This window comes from Chiroxiphia lanceolata, chromosome 3, assembly GCF_009829145.1.
Source record: "Chiroxiphia lanceolata isolate bChiLan1 chromosome 3, bChiLan1.pri, whole genome shotgun sequence".
Lineage (NCBI taxonomy): Eukaryota > Metazoa > Chordata > Aves > Passeriformes > Pipridae > Chiroxiphia > Chiroxiphia lanceolata.
This window is the reverse complement of record NC_045639.1, coordinates 33,240,609-33,253,022: the sequence shown is the minus strand read 5'-3', so window position 1 is coordinate 33,253,022 and position 12,414 is coordinate 33,240,609.

Below are 12,414 nucleotides of genomic sequence, written 5' to 3'. Positions count from 1 at the left end.
TTCTTTTTTTTGTTCATGGATGTAAAATGGAGTCCTTTTGGAACTCCTCATGCAGCTCACCTCTGAGAACCAGGCCATTTGCTTCATTACCCTCTCTGTAACCCCAGAAAATGTACTCAGACACTACTTCAGTCACCGTTTCCCCTCATACTAGTCCCTGGATATTCATCTCTGTGTTGTTCATGTTTGCATATTTCTATCCACTTGAAATCATGCTAAAATTATTTCTGCCAGATTATAAGCAGTGTTTCTATTTATATATCATGGATTTGTTTTTCGTTGCTGCTAAGCACTGCACTGAATCTCTGAGAGTTTTATCTATTGCTTTGTCCACAACATTTCTGTTCAATGTTCAGTGGTGTACTGAAGTGGTGCACATGGCAGACTGAGAGTGTCTGGAGCACTCCTACCTCATTTACTGAAAATGTGAAAGCACATGGTAGAGGCAGCACAAGGATACACAAAATGAAAGAACAGCCCTGTTATTCTGATTTGATTTTATGTACCTGGATAGGTAGTTGTTAGGAACATCAATGGCTGCTTCTGTTCTTCTAGTGCAGAAGAGTGAGCATCTTCAGACCCGTCTACTAGGCAGTCAGAAATATGACCCAGAAGGAGGACTAAATAGAAAATTCCCCAGAATCATGGGTGCATCTGTGGTGTCATTTGGGCAATATTTGAACTCAGACTTGTTCCTTTTCCTTGTGTGAATGTAAGGTGTGACTCGGCCGTGGGATCAGGCACATACTAGTGGAGAGAGTCAGAGCATATCCTGCACCTGAGTGGCAGTTCAAGCACCCATCTCCATGGGCACTTTGCTCTGCCTGGTGGGTACTGCTCTTCCAACAGGCTGACAGGGACAGCCCTTGGCACTCTGTGAGCTGCAGGGATGTGGCTGGTGTGCCGCACAGAGCAGGCACTGCAGGTGTGAGCACATGCCACGCACTCACTCGCCCTCTGTCCTCCAAACCTCCATATGGAATGTACCACAGGGACAGTTGCATGTGGTTCCCAAGCCTATTTATCATATCTACAAAGGGAAATGGCTGTAATCCACACATCCTCTCTCTCAGCTACCCTTATAGAACATAATGTATGCTTTAAAATGTAGTTTTTTAAACAAACCCATCTTATTTGTAAATTCCTTTTAAAAATATGTAAATAATCAAAAAATGCTTTCTTAGTGCACATTACAAGATTATTTCAGATATTAAATTAAAATTGAGAATAACTGGAATTTCCGTGGTGAATAAGACTGATGGCCACTGGGAAAAGGAAAGGAATATTGTTATTTACTCAGTGTTGACTGTAACACCAAGTTAAAAAAGTGTCTTCCCACTAAGTCTTCATGTATGTGAGTTATGCGATCTCAAAGATGTTCATGAGTATCACCATTCCAGCATGAGAAATTGCTTCATATTCTCCATGGACTGATAGCCAGATAAATAGAGGCAGTGTTTATTTTGCCACTCAGCAGATCTTTCAAATATTATCAATGTGGCATATTTCCTTTGTTTTATTTTATTTCAAGTGGAATTCGATTGAAGACTTTAGGTCACTGCTTTGTGCCCTTGGGCTGGGTACAGATCTTTAACCAAGCCACTGTAAATAAACGGTAGTGATTTCCATGTGATTGCAGATCATGACAACGCTGTCGGGAACATTTTCTTTAAATGCCATGTCACTTTCACCTACTGCCTTCGGGCCAGTGCATGACACGCAGTAAGTGTCAGGCGAAATGTCACATCTGTGAGGAAGAGCTTGTGTGAATGTTAAATTGGAATGTGGAAAAATGGTGTCACATACCCTGTAATCTAATACTGTTCTCCCTTAATAGGGATGTTTTCTCTATGGAGATCTGTGTTTACCAAAATGACTCCTGCTTGAAGTTCAACAGAAACTAAACTTATCTATTTATCCCCAGTTTTCTTGGGAAGCTCTTGCTACAGTGGTTCAATTCCAGGTCCTTGTGTATTTTGCTGACATGATAAGAGCCTTTAACAAATAAACTCAGAAAATGGAAAGGACAGGAATTAAATTAATTTGTGTTATGGCTTGAGAATAGCAACCTTCTCCTAGGACATAAGAATAACATCCTTCCCCTAAGACTCCAAGTCTTAGGAGAGTCCCTATTCTTATATTTGGAAGGATACAAATTTTCCAAGTGAAACTTCGGAAACTTCCAAGTTCTGTTGCATAAAAATAGGGAAGGTATCTAGTGATGCTTCAGTGGTGCATAGTCAGTTCAGGAATTTAAGGACTCGTAATGCATTAAATGAAGCGTCTCTTTTCTGTTTGTTTTGAATCTGTCACCTGCTAGGTCTATTTAATATCCATAGTTCTTATAGTAGAAAAGGCAGGAGACAACTAACTCCAATATATCTTTTCTTTGCTACTCTCTTTGCAGAAGTCTACCTCAGCATCCCTCCATTGTTTTCTGGGCTATGTACTCTTCCTCTCAGGGAAGCCATTGTCTGACTTCAATGGTCCTTCTTGTCCTTGTCTTCTACTTTTACTATAAACTTTTAGAGATGATGGCATTGGAAGAGGACACAGTTTTCAAGCTCTGGGTCCACTATGGATTCATGTCATACTATTTTCCAAAGAATTTCCAGAGTTTTAGCAGCTTAATTGTTCATTAGTAAGGATACCTTTCAAAACCTCTCTCCTGAGTGACAGAAACTATTTCTGAATCTAACATGTATATAAGATTGTTTCTCCTGCAGGCATTACTTCATATTTATGCACTCAGTGTCATTTGTTGTTCTCTTACTGCCTCAAGATCATAGGGATCTCCTACAAACCCTCACCATCAGCTTTCATTTTGATTACCTCAGAACAATACTGTAGCATAAGCAAATTTTTCCACTTCACCATTTAACCCCTTTTCCAGCTCATCGATTATATTCTGTATCACTGTTTTTGCCTCTTTAGTGGGTGTTTTCAACAGTTTTGAATTCTTTTTTCTGACAAATTTAAGAAATTCCTTTCAGCTGGTATTGAGGTGATTATAAACAAGATGTTATATGTAACAGTTAATAGTTCAGCTATTTCAGCTTGAAATTCTTTACAATTCTGCTCTGTACTACATCTGGGTGCAGTGGTCTGTTACTATTCACTTTGCTGATAGTTCCACTTTCACTGACAATTCATTTCATGACACATTCTCAGATTCATCCACTAGGAATAAGGAGTCTGATGGGGAAATGTTCCCAAAGTCTCCAAAGAAAGCACATTACAAATTTTTTTTTACTGCTTCTGCTCTGACCTTATGTCTTCTGAGTACTCCCTTTTATGCTTGGCCATCAATTGTTCTGCCAATTTTCTGGCTGGCTTTTTATTCTTCACCTATTTGAAAAGGAATCTCCATTTTTTTTGAGTTGTTCCTCAAACTCTTTTCCAACCTACCTTCATATGTATCTATATTTAACCTGCCAGTTTTTATATTATTTTCCATTTTCTTCCTTTCAATGTAGCCTCAGATATTTGAAAGCCCGTCTTCTTACTTCAAACACCTTCCGTTAACCTGACATTAAATCATGTCAATTAATTTGCTGGGCTCAGTGTGGAGTGTGCTGATACCTCTGAAGTCTGTGTGGTGTAAGTCCTTTCATCCTTCTGAGCCTTTGATATACTGTCTATAAATAGTCTTCATATTAATTGCAAACATTTAGTCTTTAGTTGCCCCTTTTAAGTATTTTTTTCCCAATCAAAGTTCTCATTTTTATATAGTTCCCCTTTTTTTTTTTTAATCAACTTCTACTGACATAAATATTTTGGAGACTTGCTGCTCCCCAAAATTGTCATTGCCTTTGGGACCTTTTTGCTGCCTTCTCACTTGCCTGAATATCTAGACATAATAGTTGGTCTTTATGTGCCCCTTTCAAACATGGTGAGAAATTTTGCCCATGTCCTATTTTCAACTAAGACATCATGCACCCACTGATGTATTGTCTCATTCAAATGGGATCCTCTGCATTGCAACTGCTCTTTCTTCCAGTGAAATATTCCCTTCCTGGAACTATTTAACTGGATCAACATTCAACTTGCCTTTTATTTCTAGGCAGAAGGATAATTGTGTAGTGTCATCTCAGATTCTGCAACGAAACTGTCAGTCATGCAAAGGTGTCATCACACTACATTGGCTAAATCAGTCACAGAACTGTTCATACATGCCATCGTGTCAGCATCACTGCCTCTGCCCTCAAATTGATCATCTTCTTTATGCATCCTCTTCATTTGACCTCAGAAGCAAGTCTCCCGAATTCCCATTTTCAATGGTATAGAACAGAGCACTGGACTTACTAACCTCACTGAATACTTTATTAGGGAATAAGTAAATTATTAAAATGCATGCAGAGAGTAGGATAAAAAAAGGAAACTATGCTATAAATAGAACAAACTTACTGCTTGAGAGTTAAGCAGCCATCCCTACTCATCTTCTAAATTATTTAACTCACTGTTGTAATTCATTAGTTTCTTCCAGTATGAAAAATAGGCGCTTATTTCTATGGCAATCCTCTGAATTCACATTAAGCTGAAGATCTAGATAGCCCCCGATATTTTACAGGGGTTTTTATCTGTTTAACCAAAACCTATAAACTCAAGTTTACCTTTATTTTTCAAAGATATCCTTGAGGTTAACTCTGGGTCTATACACTGATGACAGCTATAACACAGTAGAAAAATGAATAAAGGAGGCTTAAATTGCTTTCATCAGGATGTTGCAGCCACACTAACCTTGACATAAACCAGCTGCAAGCTTCTCAGGCTAAAACAGTCCTGAGATGAGTCAGTTTTAATAATACTTCTGGCTCGTGCACTATTTAACTGTATCTAAAAGTCCTCCAGGTTTATTGAGTTCAAGAGATATTGTTATTATTCAGTTTTATTTGCATGAGTCACGTAAAACTTAAGCAATAAGCTACCCACATGCTATGTATTTTAGAGAGTCCTAAGTGACCTGTAAAGAAGTTTGTGGTAAATCCCTGTATCATAGAGCTTGGCAGACGGACCCAAGCGTAACTATGAAGCTCAGAACAAATCTTATGTCTGTGTACAAAAGGCCAGAGAAAGAGAATTCTCATTCTTAACTGCTTTCTTCAGGTCTAATTGAAGGGTAGGCCTGGAAGTGCCTGATCCACCAGGAGTTGTGTCAGTACTGCATCTTATGAATGGCGCAAGGTAACCCTGTCTGTCCACAGTTCAGTAAAGTTCACTATAGGGTCAATAAATGTAAGTATTTTCAATTTGACTCACTTGAAGTCCCATGTCTAGGGTGCTTGCTATTCTCTTTATTTATTATCTCAAGTGATCAAAAGTATGCATGTTTTAACTAGTTTACTTGGCACACAGTGGACTTCTACAGCTGTCACAGTGTTTAATGTTGCTTAAAAGTGGATTGAAAAGTTTTGGGACTGCATCTGCCTTATGACTAGTTTGCATTCAGTCTCACTTGGAGGATAAATCTAAGTGCCAACCAGGTGAAGTTTGATGGTACCAAATTCCTGTTTGATATTTCCAGAATGCTTTGTCTCTCCCCCTCTAGTCAACTTCTTATTTCCTTGGCAAGGAAGACAATCAGAAATAGCCTTGAAAAGCAAGTCCCATTACATTTTGTTTTGTCTTATACCAAGCACTTCCAAGGCCAATTTGGATCCTGGTCTTTGAATCCGAATTAATCAGTCACTTGAAATGTAAAGGATTAAAATGTTATTACTGATGGATCTTGCTGATTCAAAAATATTACCCACAGGCCTTTTTGAAACAGGGAACACTTAATATAATTCTGACATTCAACTTGGTGCAAACCAACACTATCTGCATGCTCTTGGTGGCGATCTGAACACTAATGGCTCCAATATCAAAATCATATGTGGTACCACAATTCAAAATGATTACATATAAAAAAAATAAAATCAGAGAACACTCTGACATTAGCCTATAAAAAAAAGAATTTTGGGATAGGAAACTGGATATAGACTGTGCCACATCATTAAGAATTGCAGTAGTGGGTAAGAGTAAACCAAGTAAGACCTCAGAGGTAATCCTGCACACAGGGATTCTAAATATTTGAAGAGAGGTGCTCCTGGTGAAGATCCCTCTTAGCTGTATTGCAAGTGTCTCTAACTGCTGGGTATTTGGCCATATGACAGTTTAATAATAGCATGTGAATTACATGTCAGCAAATCCCTATTAGTTCTGTCATTTCCACCTTACAGCCCCAATTTGCCTTCAACCAAGAGACATACATTCACAGATGTTCCTTCTATATTTGCAGAATGGAGGCAGGCGTGTACAAACACCCTGACTTCTTGTTGCTTGGCTTAAGGTAATAACTTTAACCATCCTTTCCAAAAATGTCATCAGCACTTGCAGTTGGTTGCATTTGAATGAATGATCTCATTATAAACATATGCCTCTGGTGTTCCTCTTTCTGAGCATCCTGTGATTTTTCCCTTCAAGAAAGGGAAATTTGAAATGCAAACTGCACTTTAAGGTAGTAGTAAACCCCTCACAAAGCAGAAACTCACAGCTTGAGAAAGGAGATTTTACAAAACTGGGTTTGCTGACTGGATGATCTCATTGCTGTCTCTGAACCAGAACAGAGACCTGATTGGAGCTGTTCAGGAATTTGAGGACAAAATGTAATGCCACTGGAAAATGCTGACCTGTCAAAAGCAACATATTCTTTGGAAATAGTTTAGTTTCAATAACCTTTTTTCCAAATCACAGTTGTATTTCCTTTCTGACAATTCATGTAAAGGGCAGTTCAGGAATTTGCATCTCAAAGGTCTAAAGCTCTGGCCAGCCCTGGCAAAGCTTAAAATGAGTTGAGTTGGAAGGAGTTGAAGACCCAATGTTTACAGTTCGTGAACAGAAAGGCAGTTTGCAGAAAGGAGCACTTGACAAGAAGAAAATCCCCTAATTGCTTGCAGCCCTGCATCTGGGCTACAGCAGCTGATGACATCTTCTGCTGAGAGCAAGCAAGGCCCATTGCTCAGCCTTCCTGACAGAAGAAGACCAGGTAGAAATTATACCGTATTACAGACTCCATCCTGGTAGCAACAGGACTGCTCATGTCATTTCCACCCCTGCAAAACCTGGCTGGGAAAACAGGAAGGCCAAATAGCATGGGTTTCTGCCTGGTGTCAAGAAGGAGGATGAGAATGTTGCCATTATAATCTTGGGAAGAAGCACTTCGGAGAGCAGCAGTTCATAAATCTGTGTTCCACAGGTATAGACCTGATTTGGGGCTTGAGAGATCAAATTTAAATTTTGACAGGGGCTAATTTGCCATTTTGGCTAATGGCAGACTGACAGTGGCCCCCATGTAAATTTACTCTGTGCTTACAGAATACACAAGGCACAGATGAGTCTGCTCTTCAGGCTAGCTGATGGTTAGAGACCCTCAGATTTCAAATCCCCTGCCTGTGAAGCTGGATGATTCCCTTCTTGCTGACCTCCCAGGCTGTAACACGGAGCACGGGAGCTCTGGGAGACACAGTTCATGCAGGGTGTCACAAGACTTCCCCTCTTCTCAGGAGAGGACTGGATGTCAAATGTAGACACTACAGTAACTTAGGCTGCCCGGGCCAGGGTCAGGAGCTGAGAAGCCAGGATACAGGTGGGGGCTATTGAGTGTCCTGGACTCTCTGCCGCAGAATGGAGTGCTGTGCTGAGCTGCAGGGCTGTGGCAGCAAATCCGCTGGGGTGTCCCCAGGAGATATGTCAGCTTCCTTGCCTTTTGAAAAAAACAAAAACTAAAACAAAAACAAAAACAAAGAAAGAAGACTGAAAAAGTCTGTCAAGGGGATGACAATGCCTGTAGATTCTGTTTCAGTTCAGAGGGGAAATATGCCGTGTTTTGGAGCACGAAAGCCAAAGTTTTAGGCAATTCTAGGTGCAGTCTCAAGGCCCCAGTCTTTGCAACTGCTTAGGCATCAACAGACTCATAAAGGCAGAGTTAACTGCATAGTTGCTTCAGCTCTTCACTGGGGAATGTTTCTAATGTATATTCAGACTTTAGAAGATAAAATATATATGGCTCCCACTAAGTCAGTACTTCTCTCCCCTATTTTCATCAGGACACTGACCTTCTTGCCTCTCCTGCTGAGATTGATCAATCTGAATATTGTAATTGCTAACAACACCTGCCTGTGTATTTCATAAATGCTTCAGATAGTTGAATGTATGACATGAATTTGACCCCAAACAAACAAAAAAACCACTTCGCCGGCGCTTTCTGTCCTTGCTCTGTGATAACCATAGCAGCAAGACTAAAGAAGTGCTGCATCTCATATCCTCGGGAGAACCTGCCAGTCTCAATACTTTTTACTTATGCTGGTGTTAAGTTCACAGATGCCAAGAGAGTATCACCACATATTTCTTCTGAGCCTTCCCTACGTGCAGCTCATGACAGCAACACATGGCAGAATCTTATGGGAAAAGACTGTGAGAGGCCACTCACATGCATGGACTATCCAGTGAGACTTGAAAATACACTGGTGAGTAGGATTAAGATTCCTTCTTCCCCTGACAGCAGCACCTCTTTCTGCCTCTGCTCTTCCTGCTGTCAGTCCTGCAACAACCCCTCAGCTCTTGCTGGCAGGAGCTCAGCACAGCTCAGACTGGGCTGCTGCTGTTGAGGTCAGTTGTGTAAGTAGGGCATGGTAAACCTCATTGACAACACCACTCTGTCTTGTGAAACCTAAATAGTTGAAGTATTCAGGGGGAGTAATATGGTCTGTACAGAGACTGAAAGTCATTCTGGGGTTTGCTTTCTTGTTCAGAATGAAGCTGTTGGTGAAACTGAGGGTTGGAAATCAGTTTTGAGCTGTTGTGTACCATAATAAATCTTTTTAAAATATTCACTGAAGAAAGAACTTCCTTCTGGAGCACACGTTATTTACAGGCTGAATTCCATGTTGAGGTTGATAGTTATAGCTACTATGAATCTTTTAAGGAGAACAGCCTCTAACTTCAGTAAGGTACAAGGCTCTAATAACACAATACTTGCAGACGTTGGACAAAATGTGTGGTAGTCTTTCTTTCTTTTTCTTGTAGCCATTGCATGGCCAAGAAAGAAATATAAAATGAACTACACCTGTGCTGATGCCAGTAATCACAGTTATAGATTGCATAAAAAGCAGATGAAGTATCTTTTTCCTAGGGTAATCTCCTAGTTGACTGCTTGTTTTCCTATCATTAGCTGTTCATTACTTTGGGTTTTTTTAAAGCTTCATATACATAGGAGAATTAGCAACCTGACAGTTCCATAAAAAGCCACAATAATGGTATGTATTATATGCAACTGATTTATTTCCTTGATATATTATCAAGCCCACTTTAGCTGTATTTGTAGAGACACAGTGACACCTAGTGGTTATTAATAAATATAGAAGACTGACCCATAATTTGTTTGAGGGACTGAATCTGACCATTAACTAAACTAGCTCATATGCATTCAAGGATCAGAAAAGTTCCAGTGTATGCTGTTCATTGAAAAAAAACGTGATTCAATGCTTTTTTCTCTTTTATATATTTTATTGACACTCCCAAACTAAAAGAAAATACAAACACATAAAACTAATCTTACAAAGCAAAGAATAATAGAAATGTCATAAGTCTGCATCTTTTTAATTTAGGAATTCTGTACATTCCTCTGAAAAATTCCTTCAAGAAAAGAAAACCCTGCACCTGTGGATTCTTCCAGCTTCCCACCATCACATGAAGTTAAACTAATGTTTTCACAGAACCCTTGCTAAATAAAGTCATATTGGCTCAAGGACAATTCAAATAATTAGCTGTTTTCATTTGTCAGAAAATCTTTGCTAATCAAGTCTGTAGAGAAAATATGCTCTGTTGTCTTTAGGCAGTCTTCAGGATGGTTTACATTCAATTTATTATTCCATCTTCATTTTAGCATTTTGGATAGCAAATCTGCTCTTACAGTTGACAGTGCATGAAGACCTCATCATATTTTAAAGAACAAATTTGATTTTGCTCTGCCTCTGAAGTGTAGATTGAAATTTTATTGTGTTGGGGTTTCTTTTCAGGAGTCAAGTAAGTCTTGAAAATGGAAACTGGGTGCAAGGCTTAATGAAAAAACAAATTGCTCTTGCATCATTTTAACATAAATAAGAAGTCTCCTCATTGAAATTAAGTGAATACCAAGGAGCGATTGCCGATGTCTAATCTAGCAGCAATAGAATCATTGATTGTTTGCATGATGTAGAGCAGAGGCTCAGTAATGATGTATAGCAGAGGCTCAGTAATTCAATTCCCCTCAATCTGAAACTTTTATTGAATCTTTGCTGAAGATCCACAGAGGTTATTCTTATGTTCTTATGGTCATCAGTACAGTACAGTAAGGACAATTCTATGCCAGGCACAGACCAGCATTAGTACGCTGCGAAAGACGAGGTTGTGCATGTTCAAGAGTCAGGGGAGGCGAAGGAGCAACGAAGGCCAGGCTTCTCTGAAGATACCAGAGAGACTCCCACTGACATCAGCAGAGCATAACTGTGCATAACTCCCTCCAGGTGTTGGCCCAGGTGATTCATGCTGTTGCCCATCTGCCCCAAGGTTGGGGAAGATATATCCTTATGAATTGACTAATGGCACCCTGACTGTTGTGGTATATTTGTATGCTCACTCATTTTCCAGGCTGTGGCTTTAATGAAATACTTGGTTTTGTCCTAGAGCCTGAGGAAAAAACTTCCAGTCACCCTTACTTCTTTTCATGTCATACTGGAAAAAGTTTGCTTCCACCAATCGCTGAAGTTCATCTTCTAATATATACATCAGAACCGGGGTTGTTTAGGCCTTTTTGTAGGCTTATCTGTGACCTGACATACCTTCTTGCCCTGAGTGCATGAGCTTCTGCTAGAATCTTCCACTGAGACACCATTGTTACCAGCTGTGTGGAGCTAGGTGCGCTCCCCATTTGTATCTTTGAACCTGGAAGTGGTCTGGGGTAATTTTGAGTAAATAACCTAAGGAAATGTGAATAGAGCTTCTGAGGCCTCTTCTGTGCCATGAAGAAGGACTAGAAGTAGCTAGGTTTCTGCAAGTGTCTCCAGATCAATGCAATTTCTCTCTGGATCCTGGGATGCTCATAGGCTTGAAGGGAAATAACCCTTTGCTGTTTTCCCTATTACATTTTTATAATTGTAGAAAAAAAAAAATCTGAGTTCTAACACTAACAAGTCCATTGCTGATGTTACTGTTTTGCCTTTTGGCAGGTGGTACCATTTGATCCAAATCTTAAGCTAATTTTTGAGGCCCCAGTTTTGAAAGAATTTGAGCAGTTGCAGCTCCCACAAAAGTAACGTGATCATTCCTAAATCCCAGTGAAAATCTAGTTAAATACGTTTTGTTAAAAATCTCTTTGTATTACAAAAAAGGATGTCAGGGAAGATTCACAGGAAAAAAGGGGAAGGGAGGAGAAACGAGTAAAGTTAAAGAAGAAAAGGAAAGAAAATGCAGAGGAACAAAGTCAAAGAATTGCTTGCCAGATGGGAAGGCATCTCTATGGTTAGAAATAGTCCCAACTTTATTTCCCCCCTGCTGAAACCCAGTATGTTTTCACGCAGGAGGACTAACACAATAAGGACGTTAATACTCTCCTTGCGTGCTAGCTAGTTATTAGAGACTCACAATGAGGAAGGTGATCAGAGAATACTTGTCACATGCCCAAACTACCCTAATTCAAGGAAACTGCCACCTCAGTGCATCATATGAGGCAGGTCAAGCCTAGGGTGAAGTAAGCTTTCCGTGTAAGAATTTTAATTAGCAATGAGTACAATAAAATACATAAGCTGCTGAAAGTTAACAAGTGCTACTGTTTGAGACTTATGCTCAAATACATGCTGTGTACTTCCCTTTCCTCACCGCTAATGGATTAGCAGTATACTGGATAGTAATCAACAAATATTACAATCATCCTTCTAATCTTATTAACAAACTTGTAAGAAGCATTAAGGACACATTTATACCACTTGTGGGAAACAGTCCAAATACAACGAACCAAAAGCTGCTTATCTACAAGCAAAACCAGCATTATATGACTGAAGGGGGTCAAGTTAATCAGAGCTATCAGGAGACTAATTCAGGTCCAGAGGGCTGGGAAGGCAGATTAAATGATCGTTCACAAATCATTGAAAGCATACACTATACTGTATTGTAGCAACAAACAATGATCTTCTGTAGGGTGCAGTTTCCTGCTTTCTATATATCTGTGTTTTGACAATTTAGGTATCTCATCAACATCTTTTTATCCTGAAGTTGTGAATGTGTAGCAATAGTGTTATAACTCAGCTTGTTAATCATCAGATCTTTAGGAAGGAAGGGCATAGACTGTAAAAACAAACCCTAAATTGTTCATGTTTGTACATAGCACTACTGTGCTTA